The following is a 15,649-nucleotide window of genomic DNA, read 5'->3' on the forward strand; positions in this document are numbered from 1 at the left end:
TCTGACACAAACGTTATAAACATTACAGTGGTTTTAGCCAGGATCACTCTGTTCCCAATCCCCACTCCCAGTCCCTCGATTTCCCAACCCAACGTTTCTAAAAATGGACCGGCATCCTTCCCTAACCCTACTTCTCTCGGGCCAAAGAAAACTTCCTGAAATTGTGTCCCCCGGTTTCCTTTGACTAGGCCTGTCGGGAGTGATGAGAATCAGAAGGAGTCTGGCTCTCTCTCCGTCCAGATGTGTGTACAGTACAATACACCAGTGCAGTATGGGTAGTCTAGCCTGTAGTCTCAGCCCAAACCCAACTGCTGGTCACATCAGCAGTCATAAAAACATGCAAGGCCAGCCAAAGACATTAAAACAATACCACTAGCACTAATCAGTATAATGTGCCCCTTTCCCAATGTAAAAATTGAACGATGATAATTTTTTATTTGTAAAACAAGGCACTGCATTGAAACCAAACGATCATTTTCGGCTGTACAAAGCCAGAGCAGAATAAGTCAATGTTTTACTGTATATCCAACACAATCAGCTGAGTGCCTCACAGAATCAACCAAAAAAATTTAACTATTAAAGGGCACATTTTCTGCACCATCAGAGATACAGTAAGCCTGTAGACCACCAGCAGTGAAGGATTCCTCTGATGGAACTGATGCTAATTCAGTCAATGTAAAAAGAGTTACACAAAAGAGAGAACAATGCATACTCACACAGAAACCATAATTATCGTTAGATAAATGACTCCTGTCTGTCCTTAATGATGTGTGTCTGCTGTTTAATTGTTTGGTCCAGAGTTAAAACCCACTACACCATTACCCCAACCCACACTCCCTACTCTACCAGTTCATAGGCTAGAATTATTCTCAAAGCGCCACTTCACCGCATGCTCGTTCACTTTCATTTATTCTTGTGCCTGTGGATTTTTGGTGGTCCACAATGATTGGCATGGCGAAATTGGTTTTGGCAATCTCCATTGGCTTTCAATGGACCCGACAGCACATAAACCCTCTAAGTACATCAGGGTCAGTTTCACTCCAACCCTCTCTCCAAGTTCTGGAGCTCCCCATATGTTGGTTTTCAAGCACTGCCTCACTGTAATGGGAAAATTAAACGAGTGGATACAGTGGAACGGAGAGTAGATACAGAGTGGAGCACTCTACAGGCCAGGGCTTCTCAGATCTCTCCTCTTGTCGATGGGAGCCTTTGATTATACAAATCCTGTTATGAGGGAGAGGGTGGACTGGCGAAGGGTAAGGTCAAAGGTCATTCACTGTGCCTCTTACTTTGCTCTTCTTCTTCACGGCACACACAGCAGCCAACCACAGCCAGAGGTCTTCTCAGTGCTCCTGTCTCGTAGTCAAGATACTATGAGCACTGAGCAGAAAACAATAATAACAGCTGCGACTTTTCTTCAGTTATGAGATGTACTGTGGGCGTGGGTTATTTTGCACTGTGAGCAGACAACAATAATGACAGCTGTTGTCGCTTTGATCTTATACTGTGGGTTACTCTGTTATCATGTCAATCAACTGTCCCAGTTAAACACATCTCGTTCTAAAGTGAAGGTCGGTGTGTGTTGTTAGATTGCTGTATTGCATTGTTAGGTGATTGGCAGCAGAGAGAGTGAAAGGCAGGATGGAGGCCCAGTTGAATAAATAAGTCTTCCTATTTCCTGAGAGAGGTATTTTTGTAGCTCCGGTCAGGAGGTGCACACACACGCGCACGCGCACACTGACTGTTACCTATATCTGAATTCACACTGAAACATGTACAGCTGGCTAAACTCAGCAAGATATGGATATTTAAACATTAAGCAGTTTCTCCCCCGAACCTTGAGCATGTGAAGTATGACCGGGAACTGCACTGTGCATGGTCCTGGCTCTAGCGAAACCGTGACATAAACTCCAATATATGTGGAAGATGTTTGAAAAGCTACTGAAGTGGTTCCCCAATTAATTCTGGCTGTGCTGTAGATCTTAGACTGCTGAGGCTGTTCACCATATGACACTAATGGGAAGATTAATCTCCTACTCTGGCCGTTCAGCACACACAAAAGCACACACACACACGCACAAACATGCTCGCACACGAACACACACCACACTACACAAGCACACACGAAAGGGGACATAGACCTCCAACAATAGACTGTACTCTGACTGGATGGACTCGGACTTGACATAGTGCAGGACACAATGCTACCTTATATAATGTTACTTACCCTACATTATTCATCTCATATGCATACGTATATACTGTACTCTATATCATCGACTGTATTCTTATGTAATACATGTATCACTAGCCACTTTAACTATGCCACTTTGTTTACATACTCATCTCATATGTATATACTGTACTCGATACCATCTACTGTATCTTGCCTATGCTGCTCTGTACCATCACTCATTCATATATCCTTATGTACATATTCTTTATCCCCTTACACTGTGTACAAGACAGTAGTTTTGGAATTGTTAGTTAGATTACTTGTTATTACTGCATTGTCGGAACTAGAAGCACAAGCATTTCGCTACACTCGCATTAACATCTGCTAACCATGTGTATGTGACAAATAACATTTTATTTGATTTGATCACCCTTGTCTCTGATTCATAGACACACTGTGTTGTTGTTACAATCAGCATGGCTTAGATTCAAATCAGTTTACTTTCTGGCATTAGCAAACACACAAAATGAGTGAGTGAGCAGGCACTGAGTCAAGGGCATACAGGTTACATAATGGATGGGTAACTTTCAATAGGGTGGGGGCCACAAAAAAATCTAAACTCATCAGGAGGGGCCGCAGTGGCTTGCGGGTCTGCGTACACACACATAAAGTTGTGGAGATGTACAGATCAGGGTTGGATTATAAAAAAATATCAGAAACTTTGAACATCCCATGGAGCACCATTAAATTCGTTATTAGAAAAGAGAAAGAATATGGCACCACATCAAACCTGCCAAGAGAGGGTATTAATCAGAGAGGCAACAAAGATAACCCTGAAGGAGCTGCAAAGATCCACTGCGAGATTGGAGTATCTGTCCATAGGACCACGTTAAGCCGTACACTCCACAGAGCTGGGCTTTATGGAAGAGTGGCCAGAAAAAAAGCCCTTGCTTAAAGAAAAAAATAAGCAAACACATTTGCTGTTTGCCGAAACGCTTGTGGGAGACTCCCCAAACATATGAAAGGAGGTACTCTGGTTAGATGACACTAAAATTGAGCTTTTTGGCCATCAAGGAAAATGCTGTCTGGCACAAACCCAACACCTCGCATCACCCCGAGAACACCATCCACATAATGAAGCATGGTGGCGGCAGCATCATGCTGTGGGGATGTTTTTCATCAGCAGGGACTGGGAAACTGGTCAGAATGGAATTTCTTGAGAGAAACCTGTTTCAGTCTTCCAGAGATTTGAGACTGGGATGGAGGTTCACCATCCAGCAGGACAATGACGCTAATCATACTGCTAAAGCAGCACTCGAGTGGTTTAAGGAGAAACATTTAAATGTCTTGGAATGGCCTAGTCAAAGTCCAGACCTCAATCCAATTGAGAATCTGTGGTATGACTTAAAGATTGCTGTACACCAGCGGAACCCATCCAACTTGAAGGAGCTGGAGCAGTTTTGCCTTGAAGAATGGGCAAAAATCCCAGTGGCTAGATGTGCCAAGCTTATAGAGACATACCCCAAGAGACTTGCAGCTGTAATTGCTGCAAAAGGTGGTTCTACAAAGTATTGACTTTGGGGGGTGAATAGTTATGCACGCTCAAGTTGTCTGTTTTTTTGTCTTATTTCTTGTTTGTTTCACAATATATATATATATATTTCATTTTCAAAGGGGTAGGCATGTTGTGTAAATCAAATGATACAAACCCCCCAAAAAATCTAAACTGCAACACAATAGGAAAAATGCCAAAGGGGTGAATACTTTCGCAAGCCACTGTAGAGAAAATGTTGCAGTTTGAAAGAAAGCTTGCTGCAACTCCACATATTCTCAAAAATAAGTTGAGACACCGACTGAGTTCCCAACCCAGAAAAAAATGAATCCGCGGGCCTACAGTTGCCCATCCCTGGGTTACATGATTATATACCATGACTAATTAATTTCCACTTAATTTATGCCGTTAAATAGACAACAATGCTTTATCATATGGAATATTATAGAATATGCACTGATATCTAATAAAACCAAGAGATGACAAAGAGTACTGTGTAAGCTCTCTACCATGTCAGCATGGTATGCCCCATCTCATTTGTGTTATGCATGATGGTAATGTTTTGAGCGTCCAGTAAACAGAGGTAATCCTGTAGTTGTGGGGAGTGAAGCCAAAGCCTACCCCACTGTGTCAGAGAAGCAGTATTCAGGTCAGAGCAGTGGAGATTCACTCACACACACACACGGACACACAGAGGACAGTACAGAGTGCCCTGCTAACCATTGTTCCACAGGATAAAAGGGGGGAGAGGGAATGAGAGAGATAAATTGAGAGGGAGAGAGCGAGATTAATGGGTAAATCCATTTGAATTCAATCACTTTTTGAGCGCACCCCTTTTGATTGAAACAAAACGTTCTATACATGTTTTCCTATGGAAGAAGTGGCCAGAAAGTGACTTTTTGGACCTGTATACCACCACATTCAGCAGATGAATCCTACAGACGAAGAACCATATATGTGACATATTTTTCCATTTTAAGATAATCCGTTATTTTTATATTATTAATAGTGTGGTACCACATTAGGTGTTTTATGGTTGACAAATAATTCACCATACCCATATCTTCCGACAACAATTTATATATTTTTAGTTATTTCAAAAAATACTTTTTTTTTATTGCCGTTTTAATTTTTAGAATGTGGAAGAACAGGATATCTCCAGTGATGATTTCAGTTTGTGGAAGAACAGTATATGTGACATTTTGCATGACTCTTGTAAGATGTCCTTTTTTAACACCTGATATGATGTTTTAAGTACTTTCAAGTACAGATGCCCTTCATGTAAATAACTTAAATGCAATATGTAGTTAATTCATTTGTATGGGGGTTCATTTAAAGGTGGTCTATCAACGTTAGTACTGATGACTTTTCTTAAAAGTTGAGTCATGAAATTTTAGTCTCATTTAAAATGAAGCCCTCATTGTGAACATACCATAGAATAACTACACAAATAGAATACAATTCAATCAAAGCAAGCACAACTTGTACATATCAAATATGGATCAATGTGATGTGTCAATATGCATGTCCATTATGCAGGTCCCTAAGGTCAATATTACAAAACGTTCAGAAAACCATTCTCTTTGGGTTTAACACTACGGTCAGCAATTAAGTTTTGAATTGCGTTAAACCCATGCTAAAGGCAAGAAATGTCCTTCTGTACTGAGGTGACAGCAGTAAATAAGTATTAACTGCTTAGAGTTAATGCTAAATGTGGTGACAGAGAGACGTCCTGTATATTCTCTTTTCTCTGTATATATCAATGATGTTGCTCTTGCTGCGGGCGATTCCCTGATCCACCTCTACGCAGACGACACCATTCTGTATACTTCCGGCCCGTCCTTGGACACTGTGCTATCTAACCTCCAAACGAGCTTCAATGCCATACAACACTCCTTCCGTGGCCTGCTCTTAAACGCTAGTAAAACCAAATGCATGCTTTTCAACCGTTCGCTGCTTGCACCCGCACGCCCGACTAGCATCACCACCCTGGATGGTTCCGACCTAGAATATGTGGACATCTATAAGTACCTAGGTGTCTGGCTAGACTGTAAACTCTCTTTCCAGACTCATATCAAACATCTCCAATCTAAAATCAAATCTAGAGTCGGCTTTCTATTTCGCAACAAAGCCTCCTTCACTCACGCCGTCAAACTTACCCTAGTAAAACTGACTATCCTACCGATCCTCGACTTCGGCGATGTCATCTACAAAATAGCTTCCAATACTCTACTCAGCAAACTGGATGCAGTTTATCACTGTGCCATCCGTTTTGTTATTAAAGCACCTTATACCACCCACCACTGCGACCTGTATGCTCTAGTCGGCTGGCCCTCGCTACATATTCGTCGCCAGACCCACTGGCTCCAGGTCATCTACAAGTCCATGCTAGGTAAAGCTCCGCCTTATCTCAGTTCACTGGTCAAGATTGCAACACCCACCCGTAGCACACGCTCCAGCAGGTGTATCTCACTGATCATCCCTAAAGCCAACACCTCATTTGGCTGCCTTTCATTCCAGTTCTCTGCTGCTTGTGACTGGAACGAATTGCAAAAATCGCTGGAGTTGGAGACTTTTATCTCCCTCACCAACTTCAAACATCTGCTATCTGAGCAGCTAACCCATCTCTGCATCTGTACATAGTCTATCGCTAAATAGCCCACCCAATTTTACCTACCTCATCCCCACACTGTTTATATTTATTTACTTTTCTGCTCTTTTGCACACCAATATCTCTACCTGTACATGACCATCTGATCATTTATCACTCCAGTGTTAATCTGCAAAATTGTAATTATCCGCCTACCTCCTCATGCCTTTTGCACACAATGTATATAGACTCTCTTTTTTTTCTACTGTGTTATTGACTTGTTAATTGTTTACTCCATGTGTAACTCTGTGTTGTCTGTTCACACTGCTATGCTTTATCTTGGCCAGGTCGCAGTTGCAAATGAGAACTTGTTCTCAACTAGCCTACCTGGTTAAATAAAGGTGAAATAAAAAATAAAATAAAAATAATAAAAAAATAAATCAAAAAAGGGAATCAAGATCAAATGAATACTGTATGTGATGACTTATATGTTTTTAATTCATTCAGATTAAAAAAGGTTCAAATGATCACACACAAAATAATTCTCAACAGAACACATTGTACATAACATTTTCTACACTAGCAACAACATCTTAAAATTAAATTAATGAAATACATTGTGCTGGTTCAAATCATACACAAATTGATTCACATAGAAAACACCTACTATACATTTAATTTCCGACAATAGGGGTGACATTTCTTCTGAAATGTATTCAGATTCAACATACTATACAGGTTCAGGGGATTGTAAACTCACAGAACAAAACGCTTAATTAGGTAGCTTGGTTTAACAACAAATGATTCACTCTACAGTGATTTATAAAAAAAGAGCGTGCAGCAGCTGGCAAGTAGTTGAGCATGGTCATCAGATCTTGGTACTTGTTTTTTCTTTGATGGGCAGAAGACTCTCATATGCTCCAGGGTAGTGGCTTGCAAAATAGGGAGGTGGAGGTGTAGCTCCTTGTTTTGGTTTGGAGATCAGCCACGACTTCCATCCCTCAAATGGAAATCTGTCTGGCGTACAGATTCCAAGGATCCTCAACTGAAATTAGAACAGAAACATTTGAAGTTCCTGACATCAATAAACAACTTTCGCAGTCAAGCATTAGGATATTTTATTGTTAGAACAACATGTTGCATGTTGATGGGATGTTAGTAAACTATTCTCTGTGCAATACCTGTGACTTTTAACCACCTCACTGAGATGATCTGTAGTCCAGCTGGTCGCTTGAGGACAGAATCTGGGAGGTGCCTGAAGTCTTCACATTGCATCCTCATCACCTTGAATGGTTTTGCTGGTTGTGCTTCAAGTATCATCTTTGAAACATCATCAGGTGTATGAAGGACTGACACCTTGCGCCTCTTCTCGATGGTGGCAAAAGATCGATCACAAGGAAGAAAAGAATGGCCAGAGACCATGAACTTCTGCTCAACTTGGGTAAAGTAACCCATAGAGACGAGCATCGACATCAGATTGAGCATCCGCCATTTGTTATTCTGCCCACAGCATCTGTCACTGAAGATGATCAACTTGCACACCTCTGGTTTGGTGAGTGGCGTAAATTTTGTCTTCACCCACTTCAATATGCAGCTTGCCACCTCAATGGACCCTCGGTGTGCAATCCCTGCGGGATACAGTGTAACGTTACATATAACTAGCTAGCTACCGTAGCCATGTCGAATCATCCGGTGGATGGAGAAAAAGTAGCTAGCTATGTTTCTTCTATAATCTAGCAATAACATTTGTAACGATAATGTATAAGTTAGTAGCCAACGAACTTTAGTTAATATGTTTTCTCTATAGTTACAAATTAGACAACCCAGAACATACATGTTAGTTACTGTACTCTTTAGCTAGCTAGCTTGATTGTTTGATATACGGTTCTTCCGCATACCTCTTTTGGACAGCTTTTCCCAGTTTTTTCTTGACCCTTACCATTTGTATAGGGTTTTCCCGCATCCCGTAAGATCTTCCTTTGCCTGTCTTTCCATTCTTTTAGTTTAGTTTTACGTTTCTTTCCCACATTTCGGCGATTTTCATCAGCAACAGAAAAGTTGTGAGCTTGTCCATCCATTCTGAGTGGTGCACATAAACGGTTATTCCACGAGAGCCTATCTTTAAATGATTGTTAATTAGCGCGTGGAAAGCTTGTGAAACCGGTTCACTATAGAAAAGGGGTGTCCAATAATGATTATTCATGTATATCTCTTTTTATATTATTTTAAATGTCACATATATGGTTCTTCGTCTGTAGGATTCAGATAAAGGTGCTTAAATTGACCCATTTTGCATACCTCACCATACCATGAGACATCGATGTCCTTAACACTGGAAAATTTAAACGGTTGAGTTGGATATCATTGAAAAGCTTACAAACAGTATTGTCAAAATGATGTCATTTTTAAACCTTTAACGTCAATTATCTAAAAGCGAGTAAACTGTTGTAGCTAAGACCCTATTTCACATAATTTGAGGTTTTTGTGTTGTGCACGTCCTCGGTCGAGACACAACATGCTCTTGAATACAGGGTGGGTGGCATTTAAATCATATAAATATAATGAATAGAATGGATCTATCCCTTCCGACCACTGCAATTTAGCTGGTACACGTTGAAATTGAAATTGAATGGAAACGTTTACTTATCATTACTACCACAAAGATGACCACTGGTCGACCCACTGTTGAATGTCAACTGAAATGGTCATGTCTATTCTACTATCTATATTTCTATGAGTTCAATAGGTTTTCTAGTATAACACAACAGATATTCCACTTCAAGTCAACATTCTCAGATGTGTGGACCTCCAACCATCTTTGTGGTACCATTTGAAAGTAGAAATGTAAGTGTTATTCCCATTTTAGTACATTTATCAGCCAAAATCTGAAACCCACCCTGTAAGTGCATGGCGGGCACAACACAAAAGCCTTAGACAATGTAAAATAGGGTCTAAGTTACAACATATTCGAATATGAAGGGGGAAAAAAACGTTTTTAGATAATTGACGTTTTAAATGTACATTTTTATTCAAAAACATATTTTTTCTGAAACTATAAATATTTTGACCACCCTGTTTGTAAGCTTTTAAAGGTGCACTATGCAGAAATCGCTCCGCCATTTCCTGGTTGCTCAAATTCTAACAGCAAAACAAGCAAGTACAGTGTAGAGAATCATTGTACCAACTAAACCGTAAGTTAAAGAAGCAAAAACTAAACTTAAGACCAGGAAACATAGAAATAGCGCACATACAGTAGTACATATCTACTGCTTCTTTGACCTGCTTTTAGTGAGAATGATATCAATGTCAACCGTTTATCTTTTCCTGTGATCAAGCCATGTATGTATCATGATTTGGTGGGGTATGCAAAATGGGTCAACTTTGAGCACCTTTATCTTTTGAATGTTCTGAGCACTTTCACAACGGCCACTTTTACAGGTTTTGTTCAAATCAAAAGATGTTCTGTCAAAAATGCTTTGAATTCAAATGGATTTACCCTAATGAGAGTAGAGAGCAGTCTCTGACAGAGAGAAAAAGGCCACTGTGTAGCCTAACAATGGGAAAACTGCTTCCTCTCAAGGTGGGACCGCATTGGACACCACAGACACCCCTCAGTACCCCAATCCAACCATGAATGCACAGCGCAGAATAATACAACAACACAAACATGCTAATTTGCCTGGGATTTGATAAGAACATGTTGAAACTGAGATGACATCCTTCCTCATTCTCCATGGTACAGTTATAACTAGTTTGCTCATATTACATATCCTGGATCAATTTGCTCTCCCACTGAGGAAACAAGCTGGCAGGAAGAAACGTCTCATCAGACACTTCAAATCAGATCATACACATCTAATTAGGATGGATAACCACCTAATGTAAATAAATATGCTTTGAGATCTCTCAGAGGAGAGTAAAAAAGGGATAAGTAAGACAGTTCAGTCCAATTAGAGCGACTGAGTGTATGCAATGTGACAGTAGTAGCAACCACTGCCAGAGCATCAAAAGGCAATGGGCTTCCATTAATAACATAGAAGAAAATGACATACAGTAAGAGCACTCTGGCGGGACCAACCACCATGCATTAATAATAAATGCATGACAAATAAAATACTACCTGTTGATAGAACCTATGTCAATGGCCCACACTTTTGTGGGTATAGAAGTTTATATTTTCATAACATTTAAGATATGTTATTTGTCCAATGCAGCTGTTTTTAATCTCGACATCACATAATTTCTGGGTAACAACTAAGAATCTTATTGTAATTGTTTAAAATTATTATTGTCAACAAGAAACAAAAATAGCTTCTTAGCAAAGAGCAATTTCTCAAGCAAGAATTTAGCTTAGACTGTCTGGGAGTGTTCTGAGTGTGGAAGAGAACTGAAAACTAGCTGTTATTGGCAGAGAGGTTTGGAACTTTCTTATTTATTGCTATATTAACTAATGTACCACCTGGTGATGTCACTAGGCAGGCCAAAACTCCATCCCACCAAAACAGGCTGAAATTTCAGTTGTTCTTTTCAAACACATATTGTACTAAAAGGGCATTATCATTTCAAAGTATTATTCCAACCTCAGTGTGGAAATATGTATAAAACACAGTGAATTCATGTTTGACTGCACCTGGCCTTTAAGAAGTTATTCCTCCTTTAGAGAGTAAGTGTGAGAAATTCTTTGCTCTTTCAGTACTTCGCCACTCTATTTCCAACCCAAACGATGACTAAATTCTTCTCAGACGCAACTCCAGAGCAATTTATTCCTGGAAGCTTAGCTAACAGGACTTGGAATGCTTTAGGTGTGTTCATGCAATGTTTCCCTTGGATTACTTTATTGGCGGCTCACTAAGGACCCAAACATTCAAGCTTAACTAATAGTGGTCTTCCTCCCCTCCTGAGACAAGTATGTAGATCTTTGGAGTGGTGTGACATTTGTCAAACAACAAGCTACTGTGCTACAAAACCTGAGCTATACTGAACAAAAATATAAACGCAAAGTAAAGTGAGCTGAAATAAAAGATCCCAACATTTTTCCATACGCACCAAATGCTTATTTCTTTCAAATTTTGTATACAAATTTGTTTACATCCCTGTTAGTGAGCATTTCTCCTTTGCCAAGAAAATCCATCCACCTGACAGGTGTGGCATATCAACAAGCTGATTAAACAGCATGATCATTACACAGGTGTACCTTGTGCTGGGGACAATAAAGGCCACTCTAAAATGTGCAGGCCACTCTAAAATGTGTTTTGTCACACGACACAATGCCACAGATGTCTCATGTTTTGAGAGAGCGTGCAATTGGCATGCTGACTGCAGGAATGTCCACCAGAGCTGTTGCCAGAGAATTTAATGTTAATTTCTCTATCATAAGCCGCCTCCAACATCGTTTTAGAGAATTTGGCTGTACATCCAACCGACCTCACAACCACAGACCACGTTTAACCATGCAAGCCCAGACCTCCACATCCAGCTTCTTCACCCGCGGGATCATCTAAGACCAGCCACCTGGACAAACTGGGGGTGTGCACAACCAAAGAATTTCTGTACAAACTGTCAGAAAATTCCATCTCAGGGATGCTCATCTGCATGCTCGTCGTCCTCACCAGGGTCTTGACCTGTCTGCAGTTTGGCGTCATAACCGGCTTCAGTGGGCAAATGATTACCTTCGATGGCCACTGGAATGCTGGAGAAGAATGCTCTTCACGAATTAATCCCGGTTTCAACTGTATCGGGCAGATGGCAGACATCGTCTATGGAGATGTATGGGCGAGCGGTTTGCTGATGTCAACATTGTGAATAGAGTGCCCCATGGTGGTGGTGGGGTTATGGTATGGGCAGGGATAAGTTATGGACAAGAACACAATTGCATTTTATCGATAGAAATTTGAATGGACAGAGATACTGTGACGAGATCATGAGGCCCAATGCCGTGCCATTAATCTGCCTCCATCGACGTGTATGACAGCGTGTTCCAGTTCCTGGAACACGCCATTGAAGAGGAGTGGGACAACATTCCACAGGCCACAATCAACAGCCTGATCAACTATGTGCAAAGGAGATGTGTCACGCTGCATGAGGCAAATGGTGGTCACACAAGATACTGACTGGTTTTCTGGTCCAAGCGCTTACCTTTTTTTTAAGGTGTCTGTGACCAACAGGTGCATATCTGTATTCCCAGTAATGTGAAATGCATAGATTAGGGCCTAATGAATTTAGTTTAATTGACTGATTTCTTTATATGAACAGTAACTCAGTAAAATCGTTTAAATTATTGCATGTTGCTTTATATTTTTGTTTAGGTTAAGAACACACTGTATTTCTTCTATGTATTGCATAATAATTTCTAATTTAACCCTGTTATATAGAATAACCACAAACCACTGGTGATTTCCAACACTTCCTGTCTGGAAACCGTTACAAATATTTTAAATGAATCATGCTGTTCTAATTTTCAATCGTAACCATTTTGAAAGATCTTATACAAGGGGGAAGGAACACTCTTCTCTTTTTAGGCTGAAAAACAGAGTTGATAGATAGCCTCGCAGAGAAAACCACTGAGACCAGGCATCACATAGCCAACAACGAAGAGAAAGAGAAATCGGCCTCTTGTGTTTTCAAAGGCTGCTCGGTAAATCAGCAGGCCCAGAGCGCTATCACTTTTAACCTCATCTGTGACCCTGCAACTGACTCACATAAAACAGCTCTGAAAACCCTGCCATATCAAAACAGCACTTGGAACCTTTAAAATACCTGCATTGTATTCTCTGGCTTGAATTTAAGATACCTAACAGAACTGCCTTATATATCATCACATTAAGTATGTTGCTGCATGTAATTGCATGGATTTGCTTCAATTTACCATACTCAATCAAGTACATCTTTGACATCAAAGCATTAATCAATTTAGAGTAATTTATATCGCTTCCCTGCCCTCTTAACTACTATAGAACTTTAACCCAGGAAGCAGGATAATAAATCCTACAGTCACATGATCCCTTGAATATTTATATATATATATATATTTTTTAATCCTTTGTGAACAAAAATGCACTTGGTCCGCACTGGAAATAAATGTGCGCATTTATCTAGGCCTATGCCAACAGCGCGAGACAATGTTTAATTTATCATAACCATTACAGTTATCAAATTATTATTGCTAAACTGCCCTATATATACACTGCTCAAAAAAATAAAGGGAACACATAAACAACACAATGTAACTCCAAGTCAATCACACTTCTGTGAAATCAAACCGTCCACTTAGGAAGCAACACAGATTGACAATAAATTTCACATGCTGTTGTGCAAATGGAATAGACAACAGGTGGAAATTATAGGCAATTAGCAAGACACCCCCAATAAAGGAGTGGTTCGGCAGGTGGTAACCACAGACCACTTCTCAGTTCCTATGCTTCCTGGCTGATGTTTTGGTCACTTTTGAATGCTGGCGGTGCTTTCACTCTAGTGGTAGCATGAGACGGAGTCTACAACCCACACAAGTGATTCAGGTAGTGCAGCTCATCCAGGATGGAACATCAGTGCGAGCTATGGCAAGAAGGTTTGCTGTGTCTGTCAGCGTAGTGTCCAGAGCATGGAGGCGCTACCAGGAGACAGGCCAGTACATCAGGAGACGTGGAGGAGGCCGTAGGAGGGCAACAACCCAGCAGCAGGACCGCTACCTCCGCAGTTTGTGCAAGGAGGAGCAGGAAGAGCAGGAGGAGTACTGTAAGAGCCCTGCAAAATGACCTCCAGCAGGCCACAAATGTGCATGTGTCTGCTCAAACAGTCAGAAACAGACTCCATGAGGGTGGTATGAGGGCCCGACGTCCACAGGTGGGGGTTGTGCTTACGGCCCAACACCGTGCAGGACATTTGGCATTTGCCAGAGAACACCAAGATTGGCAAATTCGCCACTGGCGCCCTGTGCTCTTCACAGATGAAAGCAGGTTCACACTGAGCACGTGACAGACGTGACAGTCTGGAGACGCCGTGGAGAACGTTCTGCTGCCTGCAACATCCTCCAGCATGACCGGTTTGGCGGTGGGTCAGTCATGGTGCGGGGTGGAATTTCTTTGGGGGGCCGCACAGCCCTCCATGTGCTCGCCAGAGGTAGCCTGACTGCCATTAGGTACCGAGATGAGATCCTCAGACCCCTTATGAGACCATATGCTGGTGCGGTTGGCCCTGGGTTCCTCCTAATACAAGACAATGCTAGACCTCATGTGGCTGGAGTGTGTCAGCAGTTCCTGCAAGAGGAAGGCATTGATGCTATGGACTGGCCCGCCCGTTCCCCAAACCTGAATCCAATTGAGCACATCTGGAACATCATGTCTCGCTCCATCCACCAACGCCACTTTGCACCACAGACTGTCCAGGGGTTGGCGGATGCTTTAGTCCAGGTCTGGGAGGAGATCCCTCAGGAGACCATCCGCCACCTTATCAGGAGCATGCCCAGGCGTTGTAGGGAGGTCATACAGGCACGTGGAGGCCACACACACTACTGAGCCTCATTTTGACTTGTTTTAAGGACATTACATCAAAGTTGGATCAGCCTGTAGTGTGGTTTTTCACTTTAATTTTGAGTGTCACTCCAAATCCAGACCTCCATGGGTTGATACATTTAATTTCCATTGATCATTTTTGTGTGATTTTGTTGTCAGCACATTCAACTATGAAAAGAAAAAAGTATTTAATAAGAATATTTCATTCATTCAGATCTAGGATGTGTTATTTTAGTGTTACCTTAATTTTTTTGAGCAGTGTATATTCAGTCAATAAAAATGTGCCATTGAATATTAATTTAATTTATGAAACCGTAACATCAACTTGTTATAGTATATCGTGGAACACAATCTTCAAAAAGCAGTAACCACAGGAGTGGCGCTTGCTTGTAGAAGCCTATGCTTTGCTTTGTTAATTTAGCATACAATATGCTCTTATTTCCCGGGTCCTTATCACAGTCAAGATACCATTACCAGAATAAAATAGAACAGAATGTTTTTCCAAATGAAAAAAGTTGCCTCTGCGATGTGATGCACATCTCGAGTCTGGGACAGTTATTCTCAAAGAGTGCTCATTTGAAAAAAGCACAATTTGGTGCGTTGAACCCATTTTTCAGGGTTACAAGATGAATGCTGTCTTCTTTTCGATATACAGATATACTATTTTGTTTATTCTGCCTGTTCTTTGGAGGTTTAAAAATGGAAAAATTCCACATTGAACACCGGATGGAGATGAATTGCCGGCTACGACATCCGTTTGGTGAGGAGGCTTAATGATTCTGATAAAAAATATGCTCTTTGTCTTTATTAGATTAATGGTTTGC

General features: G+C 41.0%; 1 protein-coding gene across 2 annotated transcripts in view; it reads right to left on the reverse strand.

Moving 5' to 3' along the window:
* LOC110526836 (adhesion G protein-coupled receptor A3) overlaps window positions 1-15,649 on the reverse strand; it is a 286,109-nt gene that overhangs the window by 212,597 nt on the left and 57,863 nt on the right. The window lies entirely within an intron of this gene.

Source organism: Oncorhynchus mykiss, chromosome 1, assembly GCF_013265735.2.
Source record: "Oncorhynchus mykiss isolate Arlee chromosome 1, USDA_OmykA_1.1, whole genome shotgun sequence".
Classification (NCBI taxonomy): domain Eukaryota; kingdom Metazoa; phylum Chordata; class Actinopteri; order Salmoniformes; family Salmonidae; genus Oncorhynchus; species Oncorhynchus mykiss.